The 21,470-nt window shown below is 41.1% G+C and overlaps 1 protein-coding gene and 1 long non-coding RNA gene across 7 annotated transcripts in view; one reads left to right on the top strand and one right to left on the bottom strand.

Moving 5' to 3' along the window:
* LOC106724403 overlaps positions 1 to 11,027 on the top strand; it is an 86,824-nt gene extending 75,797 nt beyond the window's left edge. Inside the window, exons 1-2 of one of the 2 annotated variants that reach the window (XR_001360192.1) lie at positions 9,976 to 10,029; positions 10,989 to 11,027. This is a non-coding gene — a long non-coding RNA (uncharacterized LOC106724403). Of the gene's footprint in view, positions 1 to 9,975; positions 10,030 to 10,988 lie in introns of those variants that run through there. The other variant, XR_001360191.1, reaches the window with a different exon arrangement.
* Positions 1 to 21,470, bottom strand: part of SYT1 (synaptotagmin I) — a 547,809-nt gene that overhangs the window by 28,920 nt on the left and 497,419 nt on the right. The window lies entirely within an intron of this gene.

The following is a 21,470-nucleotide window of genomic DNA, read 5'->3' as shown; positions in this document are numbered from 1 at the left end:
AGTTGGGTGTTAAGGTGAGGCTACCTACACTTTTTGAGGCAGGTGTAGGGGACTTCAAGCATCTAATGAGGTGATATCCTCTCTCAGTGGTTCTGAACTCTGGCTTCACATGATAATCACCTGGAGAATTTTAAAAGCTACTGAACCCCTGACCTTGCCCCCAGAGATTGTCTGGGAAGGGGCTCCAAGTGTTCATATTTTATAACTATTACTTCCTGGTTGATTCTAATATACATTGGACCTTGAGAACCACTGTGCTGCAAATGCTATCTTTGCAGCCCCAATAGACTGTTGACCAATTTTTAGGGCCTGAGGTTACCATGGGAGGGACAGTTACTGCTGGCCCATCCTGTCATGTTTGTGACATGATAAAAGAAACGTTCGAAAGATGCTGTTTGTTTCTTCTGCTAGCTCTCTCTCTCCTCGATGGGTAGGGCAAAGGTCTCTGAGGTGCCACTTCCTGCCCAGACACTCTGCTGGAGATTATCCACTGGCCTTGGCTTTCCTTTGCTTCTTTGTGTGCAAGGTCAAGAGTTTGAAAACCGGCAGGGCTGTGCGATGCAGCAGAAGTTGGGAGTGGGAGTGACAAAGTCAGCCTCAAGGCCACGAACATAATCAATTTGTTTTGCCATCTAGCAGGTCTGGGCTCTTCAAACTCTTAACCAGCCTCTAGACTTAACATGCTAGTTAAAGAATGGAAATCAATTGCAGCAGATCCTCAAATAATGTTGTTTCCTTCAACCTTTTTGTTTTGTACTAACACTGAAGACAGAAAAAAATCTATTCCTGGCCAGGCCACTGTCTGTGTGGGCCTCCTCCCACATCCCACAGATGCGCACGGGAGGTGAGCTGGTGTGTCGACATTGTCCCAGACTGAGTGAGTGTGGGTGTGGGTGATGAGTGCTTCCCGGGGTGGGTCCCCGCCCGGCACCCTGAGCTGTCAGAAGAGGCTCTGCCCATCCTTCACCCTGCACTGGAATAAGTGGGTTGGAAAAGAATTCTCTTACTTATTTTTATTAATCTTTCTTAAGTGTATGTATTCCACATTTATTTCAGTGTTTAATATTAAAAGTCTTTAGGGCCTTTATTTAGAAGTTTGATGTTATTTTTGTGACCAGAAATATGCTGTAGAAACTTAACTCTTTTTAAAAAAAAACATATTTTATTGATTTTTTACAGAGAGGAAGGGAGAGGGGATAGAGAGTTAGAAACATCAATTAGCTGCCTCCTGCACACCTCCTACTGGGGATGTGCCCGCAACCAAGGTACATGCCCTTGGCCGGAATCGAACCTGTGACCCTTTAGTCCGCAGGCTGACGCTCTATCCACTGAGCCAAACCAGTTAGGGCAGGAACTTAACTCTTTCTTATATCAATTATCCTGTAGTAAAACTGGTTTCCTTATATGTGGACTTACTATAGTTCTAGACCTCCCTTCTCCCACCCCTCCACCCCACTGGAGATAATGGTAGTAACATAAAAAAATACATGAGATGATATGAAAGTTAAGAATTTAATTTAACCTTTCAATCCAGCATAGATGTTTGTAACAACATCTTATCAGGTGGTCATTCAAGCATTGCTTTAAACATTTTTGCTCATCTCTGTTCAAAATACTTTTATGAAATGCCTATACATCCGGCCTGAGGTCAGCAGTGGGACTCCTAGGAAGAAGCCCTTAGATGGTGCACAGGTGGTGAGAGGGGCAGCCATGACAGTAGTGTGACCTATAAGGCAATGGTGCATATTCTGCATACGCGTGTATAAGACTAGGGAAGAGGACGCTTTGCGCAGATCAGCTTTGCAGGGAGCAGGTTTTCAGGGGGGAGGGTGGCAGAGTGCCGGTAGAGCCTTGTGGTCAGCACGTGTTCTGAGCAGCCTCAGCATTACCCGGGAACCTGTTAGAAATGCAGAACCTCAGTCGTTTCCCAGCCCAGCGGATGCAGACTCATCACTGGAACAAGAGCTCCAGGAGGTTCATGTGGACAGGAAGGCCTGAGAAGCACCAGGTTAGCGGTTCTCCAGGTTGGAGGCTGGGGGTGACCCTCAGAGCAGAGTGAGGACACCCACAAAAGCTCCCCTGTGTGAGAGGGTGGGGTGTTATTGTGGCTGCAGCACAGGGAAATGGCAAACAAGGGATGCCTTTTGGAGAGGCAGGCCTGAGCCTGGTTATGGAGGGGCTTGTAGAGCAGTCTAAGGAATTTGGATTCATCATGAAGGGGTGAGAAGCTAATTAAAGCCAATTAAGGAGTTTAAACAGGAGAGGGGTGCAGGGAGAAGGAAGGTCAGGGCAGGAGCCCAGGGGATCTGGCATGATTTACAATTTAGATGAAGTTGCCCTCCCTGGAGAAGTGGTGAGGCCCCACTGCCAGGCTGGCCTAGGGAAGGAGGCAGAGATGTAGACAGGGAGTTAGGAGATCCGAGCAAACGGACTTGGTACCACCAGACAGTTCTCATTTCATTGAAAATCCTTTTAGAATACATTATGTGCCATTGTGGAACCAACACATAATCAAACAAAACACCCCAAATGTTCAAATACTTAATCCCAAATAAAAGTAAAACGTAAGAAAACATGACTGGGAGGAGAACAGGTGGGTATCCGTGACCGATAATAGAAGCTGGAGGGACTGAATGAAAATGTTCCTGGTTCCATTCTTTTTGCGCTGCCACAGTTTGTACTAAACAGATACTCTTGATGACTGATAATTGATAAATGATTTACAACTTAGATTAAGTTAAAAATATCATATTGCTGTTGTATCACATAGGGAATATGAATAATGAAAAGAATACACAGACATATCTATGCATATTAGGACTATAGGAGATTTCAAACGTGGTTTTCTGACCAACAATGGAGCTTTTCCTTTGTATTTCATTGAAGGTATAATCATGTTCTAGAGCATGTTGTACCTTTTATACCTCTTTTCTTCACCAATAGCACATGTACAGTGGAATTTATTCATCCCCAGTGGAATTTATTCATCCCCAATGTTTTTTAAGAGTAGAGATAAATTTCCACTAGCTTGCTGTTTGAAATATTAACACAACTGATTACATTTTGCTCATTTTCTTAGCAAAAAAAAAAAAAAATCAAAAATCAGTCTATTAACTACATTAAAAAAAAAGATATTTGCCCTAGCTGGTTTGGCTCAATAGGTAGAGCATCGGCCCGAGGACTGAAGGGTCCTGGTTTGGATTCCAGTCAAGGACACATACCTTGGTTGCAGGTTCCTGGCCTTGGTCAGGGTGCATGCAGGAAACAACCAATCAATATGTCTCTCTCACATTGATGTTTCTTTCTGTCTCTCCCTCTCTCTTCCACTTTCTCTAAAAATCAATGGAAAAATATCCTTGGGTGAGGATTAACCGAAATAAAGAGAAAAAGATATTTGACAAAAACCTGAAATTGAATTTACAATGCTGTCATTTTTCTGTTGTCTATATATATAAAACCCTAATATGCAAACAGACCTAATGGCGGAACAACCGAACAACTGGTTGCTATGATGTGCACTGACCACCAGGGGGCATGTGCAGAACATGGCAGGCATTGACTGTGGGATGGTGGTGGAGCAGGTGAGCGGGGGCGCCAGACCAAGGCAGGCCACTGGTCGCTGTCATTGGGGCAAGCCTCTGGTGGTTACTGAAAATTCTTTGCTCCCATGTGCTGTGATCCTGCACCTGCTGCCTGCACCTGGTGCCAGTCCCGATCGATCATTCAGTGCCATCAGTGGGTGCGAGCGGTGGCTGCTGCCCCGATCGCCCCTCAGGAGCAGGGGGAGGTGGAGAAGCCCTCAAGGGCAATCGGGCCAGCAGCCACCACTTGCACCCACTGACAGTGCTGGCCCTGTTTGCACCGGCTGCTGGCACCGACCCCAATTGCTCTGCGCTGTCAGTGGGTGTGAGTGGTGGCAGCGGAAATGGGGCTGCTGGCAGACTGGGGACTGGGGGCCATGGTGGAAAGGGCTGGGCGGGGCCATGGAGGATGGGCTGAGACCCGCCTCTGTGCTCACCACAGCCTCGTGGCCCACAATGCCTTTCAAGGTGCACGAATTCGTGCACTGGGCCCCTAGCATTTTTATATCTTTGAAAACATAGTGATTACCTTTTATTTTACCACAAAAGCATGAATATAAACCCAAACTCTATTTAGAAGAGGATTTATATATCTAAACATATATATAAGGAAGATGAAGTTGCATGTTTCTGAAAAGCATTCGAACAGGAGGTGAAAATAGCCAAGAAGCTGAGCGTTTGGTCTTTGCCATTCAGTCTGCTACCACCCCTCCTCAGTGTCCTTCAGGCAATATGTATGGTACCTTTTCTTTCCTGAGACCGAAATGGTCACGTGACTGACACACAGCTCCTTATTCAATTTCTGAACCTGTCTGTCTGCCTGTTCCTTTCTGTCTGCCTTCCTGACAAGGGCAGCTCAGACTTGGCCTTTATGACTTCCTCTCTCTTACTAGTTTGCTTTTTCAATAGAATTTCTCTGGGTTTGGAAAGAAACCCTCTAACAGCTATTTACACTCTAGAAAGCAAAAATAAAAATGATTCTTTATGTGGATGGGACTATGCCACTGCATGGTTTAGCTGAACTACAATGCAAACTGCTTGGAGACATTAAAAGCTCAGAGAAAGCGCATGGCTGGGATCCTAGATGCAAATAGGTAGGTTGGTTTTGAGCCTTAAGCTTGCAGAACTAGTTCTGCAACAGCATAGCTTACACCTTCTACAAGGAAAGCCCAACATATAAACATGTCTCTGCCACTGACTGTCAATAGAACAAGGTTTGGGAGAGCAATTTGGCAGCATTTTATTAACACTTAAAGTGCATGTTCCCTCCCACTCAGGGATTCCACTTGGAGGCACTTATGCTCTAAGGCAGTGATGGTGAACCTTTTGAGCTCGGTGTGTCAGCATTTTGAAAAACCCTAACTTAACTCTGGTGCCGTGTCACATATAGAAATTTTTTGATATTTGCAACCATAGTAAAACAAAGACTTATATTTTTGCTATTTATCTTATATATTTAAATGCCATTCAACAAAGAAAAATCAACCAAAAAAATGAGTTCGCGTGTCACCTCTGACACGCATGTCATAGGTTCACCATCACTGCAGGTCTCTTGCCCAAGTAACCAAAGATAAATGTACAAAGTGATTCTATTGTTCATGAAGGAAAACCCTACATACAACCCGTATATCTACTACTGGGGAAGGATTACAAAGTCATGGCCCATTCACACAATGGAATAGTAGGCAACCATTTGTGTGCTCTTTGGCAGAGACGTCCAATGGCAAAGCCAAGGAATTGGTTGGTATGGCTTTAGTGTTCCCTACTTTCTTTGATATAGACAGGTGATAATCTATGTTATATAAAGTGTATTACAACAGAGTTTCAGGACCCTGTTACCAACCAGATTGCTGTTGTCAAGTGCCTTCTATATAGCCTTAGCATAGTTACATTAGAAAGAGTAAAACAATATCATATTTGCACACAGTATACAATCTATGTGTGTGTGTGTGTGTGTGTGTGTATATATATATGGAAAACTTCTGGAAGGGTATACCTGAAATAGTGAACAGTGGTTCTCTCTGGATGGAAGGGTTGAGTATGGGGGTAGAGGGAGAGACTTCATACTTTTGTTTTTACAGATTGCCATAAACACATATTACTTTTATAATTAAAAATATTTTAAGCAAATAATTTTAGATAAATAAGTAAATAAAATGAAAAATAAATAAAGACCAATGAAAAGGGGCAGTTATCTAAGTTATCCAGACAGGGCCCTGCAAAAAGTACAGGCCCCTGTGTTTTCTGTGGTGACCCACGAGACCAGAGATGTCCGTTTTGTATATTCCACTGAAGAAATGGTTCCCTGGAGTTCTACCGATTCTTTAGGATCACAAAGCTTAGGCCTTAAGTCTGCACGGGTAGGAAACACCACCTCCTCCAAGAAGCCTTCCGTGATTCCTGCAACTCTCATTGGCCTCTCTACCTTCTTTCCACTCCTATTACAAAGAATTAATTGCTTGACGTTGGTGACTCTCTGCCCTATATTGGATTGTATTCCTTTTATCTCTTGGCAGTTGATGACAGGAAGAGGTCTTCAGCTCAATTACAGCTGCTCCCATAATAGTGTTCCCTTTGCTTACCCTGTAGATCTGCTGATAAGGAATAAAGGCTTTACTTCTCTACCAAGATTACAGGTATAGAGCTTCTTATTGCAGCAAAGGGGAGAACATCACACAGAATGTGCCAAATTGCATATAATGAGGCTGCAAGTCTCCTGGGAAATTTCTGCTTCAGGACAAAATCCCAACTTCTTAGCATAAACTATAAGGATCTATATATGTCCTCACCCTGCCAACACACACACACACACACACACACACACACACACACTCAGAATTCTCAGCTGAGGCCACTTCCTGGTATACACCCATACTCTAGTTTCACCAAATTATTTGTCTCCTGGAATGCACAATGAATTTTTATACCACAATAATAATTTGAACCAACTGTGTGTGGTTCAGTGGCATCCAGAATGCAATTAACCCATATTCATTTTCTCCTTCCTTTGCATTCTGATTTAATGATGCTTGACTCTAAATAGCTTCTCCCACAGAGGGAGAAAAAAAGACTACCGCAAGACAGTTGGAGTAAGTGCAAACCCCAATGGTGTCTTACATTCCTATGTGCTTGTACTGTTCCGTGTTATTGCCCACTAAATTTCCATTGGGGTGTGCTCCATGCGAGACACTGTACAAGACTTGACCTAAATTGTAAACAATGCATATTTGCCTTTCTACCATATATGGAAAATAATTTTTAGGCCTACAGAGAAAAAGAGATAGTTGTGGTTCAGTGTTTAATTTTTTATTTTGCTGGTAGAGGATGAACTTTATCCTTATTCTTCCTATTTTTATTTGCACCTTAGTATTTAGGCACTCAGTTATCTGAAGGTTTGTCCTGATGGTCTAATTGGAAATTATCCTGGAGTGTTCAAACTATCTCTTATATTAACTCTTTTTAAAAAATATATATATTTTATTGATTTTTTACAGAGAGGAAGGGAGAGGGATAGAGAGTTAGAAACATCCATGAGAGAGAAACATTGATCAGCTGCCTCCTGCACACCCCCTACTGGGGATGTGCCCGCAACCAAGGTACATGCCCTTGACCGGAATCGAACCTGGGACCCTTCAGTCCACAGGCCAATGCTCTAGCCACTGAGCCAAACTGGTCAGGGCTCTTATATTAACTCTTGATTTACTAATTGGCCTTTGGGCATAAGGAAAGGATTAAAAAGTTACAGAGGTAAACTACTCCAAAGAAATTTATACAACACACAGCAAGGAAATATATCATATCCATTCACAGATAGTATGCGCCTAATGTATTTGAAGTTCTCTACATCAGAAAATGATACAAAAGGCTATTTGACTGGAAAACTGATCTGGATACTTGCTGTATGTCATCCTGGCTTCAGATGAAGTGATATGTGACACATAGGTCAGGTATTTAAAGGCACAAAGTTGTTTTCAGCTCAGTTACAAATTTAGATAGAAGATACCCTAGTTGGGTAGATAGATCTTGTGCTTCACTGACTACCTGAATTAAATTTGAGTCCCTCTAAATATGTTGCCACTCTGATGAGGCAAGAGCTCTACAGTCACTTGAGGGAAATCACATAAATCACATACGAAGCATTGTCCTTCAAGCTCAACACAACTCGAGCCAAGATTGTGGTAGCTTCTTTCTGAAACAACGAAGCAACAAATGGAGGTACCTTACTTGAAGTGATCCGGTGGCATCTTCCTTGAGTGCCATGAGAAATGAAAGGGTAACCTCCTCTTTTATGTTGCCGGTCACACATCAGCAGCCATGACTTACCTAACAACTGGTTCCTTCCTGGCTGAAGTTAATATTCCACATATGAGCCCTTGAACCTCTTTCTCTCTCTCCTGTCATATCTTTTCAAAATAGTAAAGAAGGCTACATCTAAGGCAGGGAGAAGTGTTCAACTTCAATAGTAATTAAACAAATACAAATAAATTGAGACTCCACACTTTGGCCTATCAAATTGACAAAGACTTAAAAAAAGCATATAACATTCATTGTTGGTCAAAAGGTACCGTCATATACTCAGATGGGAAGGTAACAATGTAAAATGCTAGCAGTCTTGCCAAAACCGGTTTAGCTCGGTGGATAGAGTGTCAGCCTGCGGACTGAAGGGTCCCAGGTTCGATTCCGGTCAAGGGCATGTACCTTGGTTGCAGGCACATCCCCAGTAGGAGGTGTGCAGGAGGCAGCTGGTCGATGTTTCTCTCTCATCGATGTTTCTAACTCTCTATCCCTCTCCCTTCCTCTCTGTAAAAAATCAATAAAAATATATTTTTAAAAAATAAAATGCTAACAGTCTTTCTGGAGAGGAACTTGGCTGTAAGATACGCATATTCTTTGATCAGAGAATCTACCTTTCAAGGAAGGTAACAGGATATGAGCAAAGATTGGTGACAAAGATGTTAATTGCAGTGTGGTTTATAATACAGAAAAATTTGAAATGACTAAAGTGTTCAATAATTGGACATTGGTTAAATAAATTATGGTATGGGTATATGAAATAATCTATAGTCATTTAAAACAATGTTGAGGTCCCAGGTTCGATTCCGGTCAAGGGCATGTACCTTGGTTGCAGGCACATCCCCAGTAGGAGGTGTGCAGGAGGCAGCTGGTCGATGTTTCTCTCTCATCGATGTTTCTAACTCTCTATCCCTCTCCCTTCCTCTCTGTAAAAAATCAATAAAAATATATTTTTAAAAAATAAAATGCTAACAGTCTTTCTGGAGAGGAACTTGGCTGTAAGATACGCATATTCTTTGATCAGAGAATCTACCTTTCAAGGAAGGTAACAGGATATGAGCAAAGATTGGTGACAAAGATGTTAATTGCAGTGTGGTTTATAATACAGAAAAATTTGAAATGACTAAAGTGTTCAATAATTGGACATTGGTTAAATAAATTATGGTATGGGTATATGAAATAATCTATAGTCATTTAAAACAATGTTGAAAGATTATTGATGCAGAGAAATGTTCATACTATTGTGTTGTTTAAAAAGGTGAAAAATTGAATGCTTTATATATTCCAACTTTATAATGGAAAGTATAGAAATATACATGTGTGCATAAAGAAAGACCTCGAATTATGTACCAAAAAGAGAACAAAAAAGCCCTGGTTATTTCTGAGCAGTAAATTTTAAGGTTATTAATAACTAGTAGCCCTGTGCATGAATCTGTGCGCCAGTAGGTCGCTGTCGCTCTCCTATAGCTCTCCACCCGCTGCCCTGCCCTCCTGTAGCTCCCCCTACCACCATCTGCTTGCTGCCCTGCCCCATCCTGTAGCTCTCCGGCGCAGCCCTTGTACCTCACTGGCCCACCCTCCTGCTGATTCCTGACATGCTTGTCCTTATGCCTCAGGGTGTAATGGCTAATTAGCATATTCCTCTCTTATTATATAGGATTGTTTTCTAATTGTCTGATTTTTCAAATTTTCTATAGTTTATAGTAAAGCTACTTTTAATTTAATTAAGTAAATATGAATATACATGGGGAAGCTAAATCACTGTATGACCCTGACAATGACAGCAAGTCAAAAAGCCTATGCACCTAACTATGGTGAAGACTGTGTGTTGCCTACTTCAATACCTACTTCACTCCTTTCCCTTAGTTTTCGCATCCCAATTTTTAGCTGGCACATTGCTACCCAGAATAAAAGACTACATTTCCCAGCTTTCCTTGCAGTAAAGGGGTCAAGACTAGATTCTGTTCATTGAAATGTAAGTGGAAGGACCGTGTGGGACTTTAAGAACTTTCATGAAAGGATTTACCGTATTTACCCTTATTTTCCCCCTCCCCCTTTTTTTCTTCTCACAGTCCATGACAAGGACATCACGTGCAGAATATGGCAGAAGAGAATGATAGCAGTCTAGGTTCCTTGTGATAGATGGAGACCCGATGTGATATTTGAACTGCTTACCTTCATACTATTTCATATTATAGAAACATACATTTCTGTTTCATTTAAACCTCTGTTACTGGGGTTTTCAGGTATTTATAGCTGCTCCTAGGCCTATGTAACTGTATGGACTAGTTATGTTTGTGGTTGTTGCTAACTGATCAGAACTTTTTATTGAAGGGCTTCTTAGCATTAGTTGCCCAGAAAAAGAAAATAGTTGAAGCATTATAAACACCAAACTTTCACACAAATCTACACTAGCATGTTGCATTTCTTGGCTTTCTAGGTGACTCTCTCATTAGTGATTTTTTTTTTCTTTTTCATTGTTTGGATGCAGCAGATAAGCCTAAATAGACATAACCTCAAATGCTGATCCAGCCAATTTGGGGGCAATAGATGCCAAATATAATTCTTTGTTATATAAAGGAAACAGTAAATGGATGTAAATGATGAAAAATTTTACACCAATGCAAATGTGGCCTTTTATAAATTTATTCAGGGGGAAATGAACCCATTACTAAAAGAAAGTTTGTCACCTGGGACGTATTGTTTAAAAGTTGTTACCAAATAAATATTGCTGTGAACAAATTTATGACTCCGAGAGAAAAATTGTATTGACCTCTGAAACAATCAATACATGGTTTCTTTAGCATTAATTCATACTGTAACAAAAATGAAGAGGAACAGTCTGATTTGTATCCTGAGTAGAGAGCATGATATATTACTCTCTTTTGGGGACATGAAACTTATTTTCTCAGATGTCATCATTAGGTGGCTAATTTACAGAGTGCTGTGAGTGGATGCTTCAAGGATTTAAACCTTGATGATGATGAAAAGTGTATTTTGTTAGCATTGCTTCTGTAAAAAACTCTCAGGCATTTCAAAATGACTTTGAAATTTTCATGAAAATATAGATGATTAAACAAACAACATTAATTAATTCCTCTCTCCCTCCCACAGCTCGAAGACATTATTAGAAATGAAAGTGGCCAGAGGAAACGGAAAAAAAAACAACACCCACATTTTAAAGAGAGCCTCTTTTTTCTTTTATTTTTCTTCATCAATGCAAATGTTCATGTTTTAATCTCTGTAGGATTCTTTCCTCACTGCATTCCACAAGCCTGGAGAAACTCGCTGGAACTCAAACAAAACCCTCTCCTACTACCATATTAGGAATCAAAATGTGTAGCAGAAACCTACTGCCAAGTCGAGATAATCAACAGGGAATGTCTGTGCCTTCAAGCCAAATGAGTGCAGAAAAATGATCAAGGCAGCAAAATAAATAATAAAACCAAGGACTGGCTTTAGATTATGGGCTTCTTATGTCCCACTCACTAAAAAGCTGGGCTGGAAATTTCTATACCTCTTGGCCATTCAGGTACCAGAACCTAGTTAGGTCTAATTTTACTGTGGATATAATTCACTCTGGGTCAAAAGTGGGGCAAAGTGAAGTAATATGTCTTTGCCTTATTAACTACATCAAAAATTTTGCGTGGTTGCATGCGTCCTAAATCTTCTACCATAGTACCAAACTGATTCAGCAATATTCTAAATTTTAGATATTTTTCTGACTTTTGCAAAGGGTCTGTAAGTATATGGAAGTTACCAGAAAACATTCTGGTTCTATTGTTCTCACTTCAAATGAAATTGGTTATAATTAGTTATAGTTTCCTTATTTATATGCAGCACTTGATCCATCATATACTTGATTAGAAATAAAACTTTAATTAATGCATGAGCCAAATTAATAGGTGTTTCAAACCACAACACAGTGGTTCTGGAATCCTAGCTAGGGACAGGATGGGGATTCTATAGTGAGCAATTATCTAGTGGATTAAACAGACTACTGTGGAACTGCCGGCTTTATTAAGACAGTAATGATCACACCTGAGAATGTAATGCTGTAACGATGAGAAATTTGACCTTGCAGCCACATTTCGTAAGTTTTAAAGGAGGCAGAGGTAAGAAATGAGGAGATCAGAGAACAGAAGGTTTCATAAATCAAGACAGCAGATGACAGGAGCCTGGGTGAGAGCATAATTGTAGACTCAGGATGAAGCAAAGAATTTAGAGCTATTACAGAGTAATTTGTGTGCCATAACGCTGGGAAATTATAATTATCAGAGAAATAATAGACCTACGGATGGCCGAACTGCTTCTGGCCATATTACCTGGGCAAAGAAAGAGAAAAAGGAAGTAAAAAAAAAAGTGGTCTAGGACATTTGGAAGTGCAGGGGCAAACCAACAAAAATGCCTTCCTTGTATGTTTAGAGCTTATAATTAACAAAGTTTTCCTGGCTGTTATATTATTTGACCTTTTATAAAGACTCCTTTATCCCCTTAATCCACATCTGGGCATAGGCGGAGTCACCTCTGTTAAATAACTCCCTCAAAGTCTAAGTGTGTGACTTAAGATCTCAAATCCTGTGTTTTCCAAAATCCCCTCCAATGCCAGTCTAAGTGGGGTGTCTGCACTTTCTGGAGGGCCCTTCCTTTCCTCTGTAGTGAGACTAAGTAACTGCTCTCCACGTGCTCATTTGGTTGTTCAGTGTTCAATTGGAGCAATTTTTAGTTGTTCAATAGTTGTGGACCTCCACACAGGGACCTTGGACACATTATTTAGCCATTTTGGCTTTGGTGAGGCAAAATTATGCCCATAATTGACAAACAACAGATAGGAATGTCCTTTGTTGGAACTGGAAAAGGGTGCCCAAATTCCTTGGTTGCTACTGCCATCTCCTGTTCAGAGTGGCTCACCCAAAACTGCCTTTACTTACATTTGCTTTAAATTCAAGTATAAATACCCAGGCCAAACTGATTCCAGGTAAATCAGGAACATCCCCCATGTGTTTGAGATATCCCATTCAACCTGTTCTGGAAGCAACATCGTTTGGCAGTGGTCAGTGTCAGGAGACACTGTTGTTTGTAGGAGGAGGGAGCTGGGAAGAAGAGGGTGCTATGGGTGGAGATATGGTCAAAGATGAAGGAAAAGAAGGTAACAATGTACCTCCGAGATCAGAGGATGAAGGACAAACTTCTGCAATGAAACGAAAACCTCAGCATGGGCCATGTGCAAGAAGAGAATGTAGACAATCTGAACCTCTTCTGATTTAAGGAGGGGCCATCAGAGGAGCTTTGATGTGCCTCTGAATCACAGACTGTGCTGTCGGTGCATCCCACCTCCAAGTGAGGCCAAAAATTGGGATGGCAGTGTCCACAAAGAGGACTCTGGGTCTTCTCTGAGCTTAGCATTTGCATCTCTCAGAGTGTGGCAATCCCAAATAGGGATAACTATTCCAGGAGTCAAGCTTTTCTTTCTCTCCTGGTTGGCAAGCACCTCTAAGGAGCAGCTAGGTAACTGGGCTGAGGGAGGGGAAGTGGAACAGAGAGGTGGTGGTGCCACTACCTCGTGCTAGAGTCATGACAGGTGACAGGATCCTATCTCGCTCATCAGCAAGTCCCTTACCATATTTGTGGCGCGGCCTCTTTTCCTTCTCAAAACATTAAGAGGCTACTCTTTTTTAAAAAAATATTATTTCATTTTTCATTGAATTAACTGGGGTGACATTGGTTAATAAAATTATGTAGGTTTTATGTACAATTCTATAATACATCATCTGTATATTGTATTGTGTGTTCACCACCCCAAGTCAAGTCTCCATCCTTCACCATTTATCCCCCCTTTATCCTCTCCAACTTCCCCAACCCCGCTTCCCTCTTGTAATCACCATACTGTTGTCTGTGTCTATGAATTATTTTTTTAGGCTACTCTGATAAACCTATTTTTCTTTCAAGATAGTTCCTGATGCTAAATTTAAGTTGATTTCACTTATTATTAATGGAAGAGGCCCACACAGTATGATTAGTCACAGGTAATAAGTCACCCCAGGGGGAGTTCCAGAGATAAACCCAGAGAAGAGTGAGTCATGAAGGAGTGAAAAAAGAATCCAGATTACCCGACTATTTGTCTAGAATATGAGCTTCCAGCCGAGGGACTGTCCTTATTCTTGTGGCACCAGGTAAGTAGCAACTTCTCCATCAATGAACTGCTGGTGTAATTGCTCAGTGTGAAATGCTCTCTGTCCCACCTGGACACCGTTCAATACTATGGCTTGTAAGTAGCCCCGAGGCTTACTCACATTGTTCCTGCCCAAATCTATTAAGTTCACAGTTGCATTCTGTGACAGAATGTCACAAAGAGGCTACATCTAGATCCAAGTCCAATTAAAAGGACCACTCAACACCTTTTTCTTGATAGCCAATATAAAAAAGTTAGGCTTCACAAATAATCTTTTTCCTGAAGGCCTGGGAAATTCTTGCCCCACAAATTACATAAGTAATTATGAGTGCTGGATCTATTGCTATGATGCAATGTGATGCAGCATCTTATGTTTGCTCTGAGAACTGTGCTAGACAAGGCCAGAAAGCTTCCTGGACATAAGCTCTACCTTTGGTGGCAGGCACCTGACCTCCACGTAGCATATATGCCTCAGACAAAGCTGACTTCTTCAGATAAATTGGTTGTGTGTATCCTTATTTGTAGATCTGACCATCCACGGAGGCTTGGAAATAACTCACAGGGGAGTTAAATCATTTTGCTCGGGGTAGATTCTCAAAGGACTCGGTGAGAGGCATGGCCACGGCTTCATTGGCCAGTGTATTAGCCAATGTTGTGAGGGTTTAGAAGGTGTTTTGGGGCCAGTGTAGCATAGTATAAATTTGATTCCTGCTCAAAAGTGACCAACTTAGCAGTTCTATTTCTAGTTTTTCATTTTTAAGAAGGAGAATAGAGTGCATTTTACAAAGTTCAACCATGATAATTCAGTTTGCCATTCATGGGAATTGCATAAGACAATTGTGGCCTCCAACCAGATACAGCAAGCAAACTGCTCTGTTATTTGATAAATTAGTTTTGTTGGGCACCCACAGTTTTGCTTTTACCCTGTCGGAAATCTGTACTCAGAGGCCAAGTTCCTTTGTTATCATGCTTATCCTTGGAGCTCTGGCTTCAGTTACAATTTATCAGAGTAACATGGATTCCAAGGCCAATTTGTAAAATAGGATTCAGCTGAAGTGTTTAAAGAAAACCCGGAGATTAAGAAATATTTAGATCTATTTTTGTTGGAAAATTTCTCAGGTGGCATTGTTCTTATAATCAGCCAACTTCTAAGGGAGTTGTTCTCAAACCTCAGCCCGCATTGAAATCACCTGGATTTCAATGGAAAACAGTGCTGAGCCCCACTCTCAAGTGCAGTAGACCATGGGTGGGGTCTGAGAATTTGCATCTCTATCAACTGCCCAGGTGTTGTTGATGCTGCTGGGCCTAGGATCACACCTTGAGACTCACTACACCAAGAAACACATGTGTTTTTTGTGTTGTTGTTTTTTTCCAACTTCTCCCCATCTCTCTCTCTCTTTTTAAATTTCTAGATCATCATAATTCCCATTCAGGCCTTTAATGGGCTGAACTTCTCTCCCCTCCCCCCCAGTTCATATGTTGAAGTCCTAAGCCCCAGCACACAGGAATGTGACTGTATTTGGAGTTACATCCTTAAATAGGTAATTAAGGTAAAATGAGGTGGGCCTCAGTCAATTGAAGGCTTTCATATAAAAAGACTGACCTCCTCCAAGGAAGACAGAATGTTGCCAGCAGACTGCCTTTGCTTTCAATCAGCAATATCCACTCTTCCCTGGGTCTCCAGCTCCAGCTCCAGCTCCCTCCCTGCCCTGCCGTGCCAACCTCTTTTGGACTTGCCAATCTCTACAAATTCGTGAGTTAATGGCTTAAAATCTCCCTCTCTCTCTATACACACACACATATACATTATATTGGTGTTTCTCTGGAGAACCCTAACAATACAAGGTCCCATTTCCATTTAGTTTCCAGCTGAGGATGAACCTTATGAATATTTTCCAATAAATAAAGCACTGGGAATATAAACCTTATTGGCTTTCCTCTCACATACCTGTCGTTTAATGCCTTTTATAATTCTGATGTATTGAATATTCATGGTGTATGGGAGCTCCACTTTGCTCATGAAGAGGATATAACTGGCTCTCTATCATGGGGACTATTCTTTGAGTTGCTTTTTAAATGTTGTTGTTTGTGGTCAATGTTATAATAAAACTAATTGTGTCTTCCAAGTATGTACTTGGTTATCTGGATTTATCTAGAAGAGCTGTTTCAGGCCTTTAATATGCTGGGGAGTCACATGGAATTTCCTTGGTGTATTTTGAATGCTGTACAAACATGTCAGTGTGGTAGATATGGTGTCTTATTATCTTCATTTTAACTTTCCCCAAAGTCCTGCCTCACACACTGAGGATTTAATGAGCATTCATGGCGATCTCTACATCAAAACGGCTCTTGGGGAGCCATAAGCTTTACTGCGTTTGCTCTCGTTTCATCTTTTGTTGTAGTGTTTTTTCTGCCTCTAGCATGGATGTGATTAAACGTAGGGGGCTATTAGATTTGCAGTACAGAGGAAACACCTGTGAAAATCTGCTTCAGCTGCCCATCCAAGAGTGCTGTTTCTCAGGCTGCCTTGTGTTAAGTCGGTTTGAACAGAAACTACAGCCTTCAGAAGTGATCAGTCCTAGATGACCACTGTGAAAAAGACGTTACCAGACTTGAAACCCAGGTTTTAGCTCCCAAAGCTGGAAACCTTGAACTTGCCAGACTGGAAGGAAAATCACCCATGTTTGGATGGCAGCACCTACTGGTCAAGTGTGATATGACAGTTCTAGAAAGGCGTCTACACTTCCAGGCAAGAGAGGAGCTATTCCCAGGGGTTTGTGTGTAGCATTATGGAAGCTTTTTGTTGGGGGAGTGGCAAGAGGGGAGAGGGAATTCTTATTATGTGAGCCTGCGAGGGCTGGAGTGTGGGCTGACTCCATTGGAGGGTCAACCCCCATGACAGAAGGCTCTGTGAAGGGCCCACAGCTCTGAAAGTGCGAACATACCCATTCTGCAGAGAGGGCGGTGAGTATGTACCGGCACTATGACAAGCCCCAGGGAAGTCCACCTTTTTACTCTCATTCTTCCTAAAATGTTTTACATTTAATTATTTTTAATATCTATCTTCCATGTGGTAATCTCCTATTGACACATGAAATACATTGAAAAGTAAAATTCTTTGAACAGAAATAAGCTAGCCAACAAAAGTACTCAGAAAAGACACTTATTTCAAAGTGGAAGAAGTGGCAAACCTGGATTTTTGTCCCAGGCTATATCATCAGGGGGGCTTATGTGATGCTTCATGAATGCTAAGTGAAAGTATGATGGGAATATAATAGCACATTCTTGATATATGGTATAGATGAAAGCTGAGAATTGACTGGATTCTAGTTAATACACTTTGTTCAACTTAACCACCAGCATCACATTTTCCCACCAGCCTTACATTTGCCCTTGCTTGACTTTCGAAGCACTTAATGTATATCATAATAACATGAGTTGTGCGGCATTATGCCCACCTTACTGATGAGGGTAATAGACATGAGAAACTGCAGGTTTATTCAAGGCCACGTTGTTTATTAGAGCTGGCACCTAGGTGACATGTCTCTAACTGCCACGGTAGTGCTTCTCAAACTGGCTGGGATGATTACTTGAATCCATAGATTATTGTGGTATTATCCAACGGGGTGAATGGAAATCTAAGAAAGATTTGTCCCACTTTTGGATTAGAGGTGTGAGTCCTTTAGAGTCATGCATGGGCTTCCTAAAAACCAAATCCACCAGCGTGGCCTATGGATACACAGCATTAGGACAGGCAACAGTGAGTTAGAAATAGGTGACCAAAGCAATGCCTGCCTTTCAGCAATATACCTGTGGTCCCATCTGTTCTGTCAGGTGGCGCCATTACCTGTAGGGGAAGCTGTGTAGCCAGAGGTGATTAAGATGGCTGCAAAGTCCTATAGCTCTGACCTCTGCAGGTTGGTTCTTTCTTGCAAGGACCAGAAATGGGAGCTATTGAACCATCACCATCCGGTTTATGTTTGTCTGCCTTCTGAAAACCTGCAAACCCTGCCTAGCATCTTCACTCTCTCACTTTCTGCCTGGTACACTCTGGAATATTCGGGGAGAGTGTCACTAAGTGCGGTGACGGGGAGATTAATGTAATGACATGTAGAGGCGGGAAGTTCTAGAAAGATGGAAACTCGTTTTGCAGGTAGTGAGAGAGAAGGCCCCCTCCCCTGTGTGCTGGGCATTAGGCTTGATTCTACATACATATCATTTAGTCAAATCATTAACAATAGCGGGGAGAAGTAGATATTATCTTTGTTTCGGTGCAGTAATTGGGGCTCAACTCAGGCACAGGGACCCACTTCTTTCTATGATGTCACATGATGTCTGTGAATGAACAAAGGATAAGTTAGGCAGGAGGAGTGAGAGTGTGGCTAGTGTACTTGGAGGAAAAGTGGAGATCTAAGAATAGAAGAAGAGGTGGGACTAGGTATGTTCTAGTCATCTTGGCTTTAGAGAGAAAGATGCTCAGATAAAGTCTTTGTTTTCATTCAAGTCCATTTGGATTCTCTCATTCAAGAGCTGCACATGAATGTGGCTAAAGGTTGATGAAAGCTTTTCTTAAGACATTGTTCTTGTGGATATAACAAATTAAAAAATTTTTATTCCTCAAGAAAAGCAGGGAGTGGCTAAGCTTCATTCCAGGGGTTCTCAGTGCCATCGACACCAGCTTCCTAGGGCACTTACAGGGGATGCAGATCCTCGGGGCGCCCAGACCTCTGCAGCAGCTGCATTTTGAAACACCCCAAGGTTTGAGAACCACGTTTTGACTCTGCCATATCTACTATGTGAGAATTTTAATCTCTTTCCTCATTTGTCTATGGCAGTGATGGAGAACCTATGACACGTGTCAGAGGTGACATGCGAACTCATTTTTTTGGTTGATTTTTCTTTGTTAAATGGCATTTAAATATACAAAATAAATATCAAAAATATAAATCTTTGTTTTACTATGGTTGCAAATATCAAAAAATTTCTATATGTGACACGGCACCAGAGTTAAGTTAGGGTTTTTCAAAATGCTGACACGCCGAGCTCAAAAGGTTCGCCATCACTGGTCTATGGAAAGGTGCCTTTAAAAACAAATCCATCAGTAATCATCAAATGTACTTGGTAAGACTTAATCTGCTTTCTCTTGGGATACCGTGTGGAAGATGAGATAAATGGAATAATGTGGACTCTTCCTGGTATAAACAAAGCCAATGAAGGTTTTATTTTTCCTTTTTGGCAATATAGTTAACACGTTAATTGACTTCTAGAGAAAATGAAATATAACTTCTAAATAACATGATCTGAATATTTGCCTTGGTTTTTTTTATCATAATATTTTCTTTAAAATTATCTGCTGAAGACAATGATTGAAATTTTAAAAGGCAAATAAAAACCCCATTGACATTGCCATAGATGACTTGTTACAATGTCATATAACCATCTGCATTTAAATATAATTACATAAGAAAAAAAAAAACCTAGCCTGGCCCATGTGACTCAGTGGTTGAGTGTAGACCCATGAACCAGGAGGCCGAAGTTTGATTCCTGGGTTTTGGGCTTGATCCCTTGTAAGGGGCATGCTGGAGGCAGCCTATTGCTGATTCTCTCTCATCACTGATGTTTCTATCTCGCTCCCTCTCCACTCCTCTCTCTGAAATCAATATAAAAATATATCAGAAAAATTTTTTTAAAAAACCCTTCTAAAACTTAGACTGGGGAGTGGAGGGAGGTGGAGAAGGGCAAAGGGGGGATAAATGGCAATGGATAGAGACTTGACTTGGGGTGGGGAACATACAAGATAGTGTACAGATGTGTTGTAGAATTGTACGCCTGAAACCTGTATAATTTTAACCAGTGTCACCCCAATAAATTTGATAGAAAGGGAAAAAAAGCTTAAAAAGACCAAGAAAATGATCAATATTCCCTCCCATTCATGCCCTATTCTAATCCCCTGTCTTTGAAATAATAGTATTCTAAGATAACAGAATTTCAAAGGAGACGAGGCACAGCAATACAAGACTCTGTAGTAATGCTGCTGACTCTGACAGGTAGGCAGGAATAAAGAGAAGGCTCTGAAATGACATGATTTGATTGACTGTGCTGGCTACTTGTATGGTCATGTGGAGCAGTCAGTGGCCTGCAGTGGGGGTCTGGAGAAGGGTTACCTGAGAAGGGCTGTGACAGAAATACTGTTGAAAGAATGAATCACTGTTAAACAGAAAATTTTTTTTTTGGCCTCCTAATACCAAGTTCTCCCTTCCATTAAAACTTCATTGTTTATAAAATATGCATATTTCATATACTTAAACCTCTTTTTGGAATAGTAATTTAGACGAATTATCCCAGAAAACTTTCCTCATCAATAAATCCTGTTTTGCAAATGTTTTGATATGTGTCTGTTGTTGACAAAATATTGTATAGTTTAATTTATATAAATTAACCTTAATCCAATTATATTTTAAAGCCTACTCTACTTTATTCTTTTTTTTCTTTTTAAAAAGTGATTGATTTCAGAGAGGAAGGGAGAGGGAGAAACATCAATGATGAGAGAGAATCATTGATCATCTGCCTCCTGTATGTCCCGCAACCTGGGCATGTGCCCTGACTGGGACTTGAACTGTGACCTCCTGGTTCATAGGTCGATGGTCAGCCACTGAGATACACCGGCCAGGCCTCTATTTTATTCTTGGCTTCTGGAGTAGAGCGACCATATTCTAGCAACTGTTTACTTTGTTCAACAGATATATACTGACTTCCTGTTACATATTTCTCAACATAATAGGTGTTAAGACACATGTGCCATGTGAAACACCTGGTCCCTGTTCATCAGGAAAATTAAGTTGCTGACAGTACGCAGCCAGGATAAATTAAGAATTGAACACAGTAATTCCAAAGATTTTTTGACAGTACTTGCTTAAAAGCCAAATCAATTATTAAATACCAGCTGGCAATGGCCATGAACTCAGAGCGCAGTCCTTAGTATTCTCTCTACCTAAAGGGTAAAATTCCTTCAAAAGCCTTTGAACTGATTTCCCCTGGTAGTTCAGAGAAGCGCAGCCTAGAGGAGCTCAACCTATGTGGTAACAAGGCCCCTCCTACCCAACGTTCTCTCAGTTCTGTGGGCCAGACCAACCTTGCACACTGATGGCTTTCTGAATAAGCGGCACATGGAATATAATTGGTAGTACCAGGAGAAATATTTTGTATTTAGAAATTAATTCAATTAGAAGGCCGACTTTCAGCTCTGAACAGCAATTCAGAGTCGAATGTTTGTAGCGTTCACAACCTAACCTCATTCAGTTACAAGACTAAAAATTCACCAAAATTTCTAGGACTCAAAAATTTCAGAGATTTCACTGTTACATAGTAATATAGACTTCACAGGCGCTTGCAGGAAACACGGTGTAAGCTTTTCCTAGATGGGA

Source organism: Myotis brandtii, unplaced genomic scaffold, assembly GCF_000412655.1.
Source record: "Myotis brandtii unplaced genomic scaffold, ASM41265v1 scaffold82, whole genome shotgun sequence".
NCBI classification, from domain to species: Eukaryota; Metazoa; Chordata; class Mammalia; order Chiroptera; family Vespertilionidae; genus Myotis; species Myotis brandtii.
The sequence above is the reverse complement of the archived record's forward strand: the minus strand, read 5'-3'. Positions and strand labels throughout refer to the sequence as shown.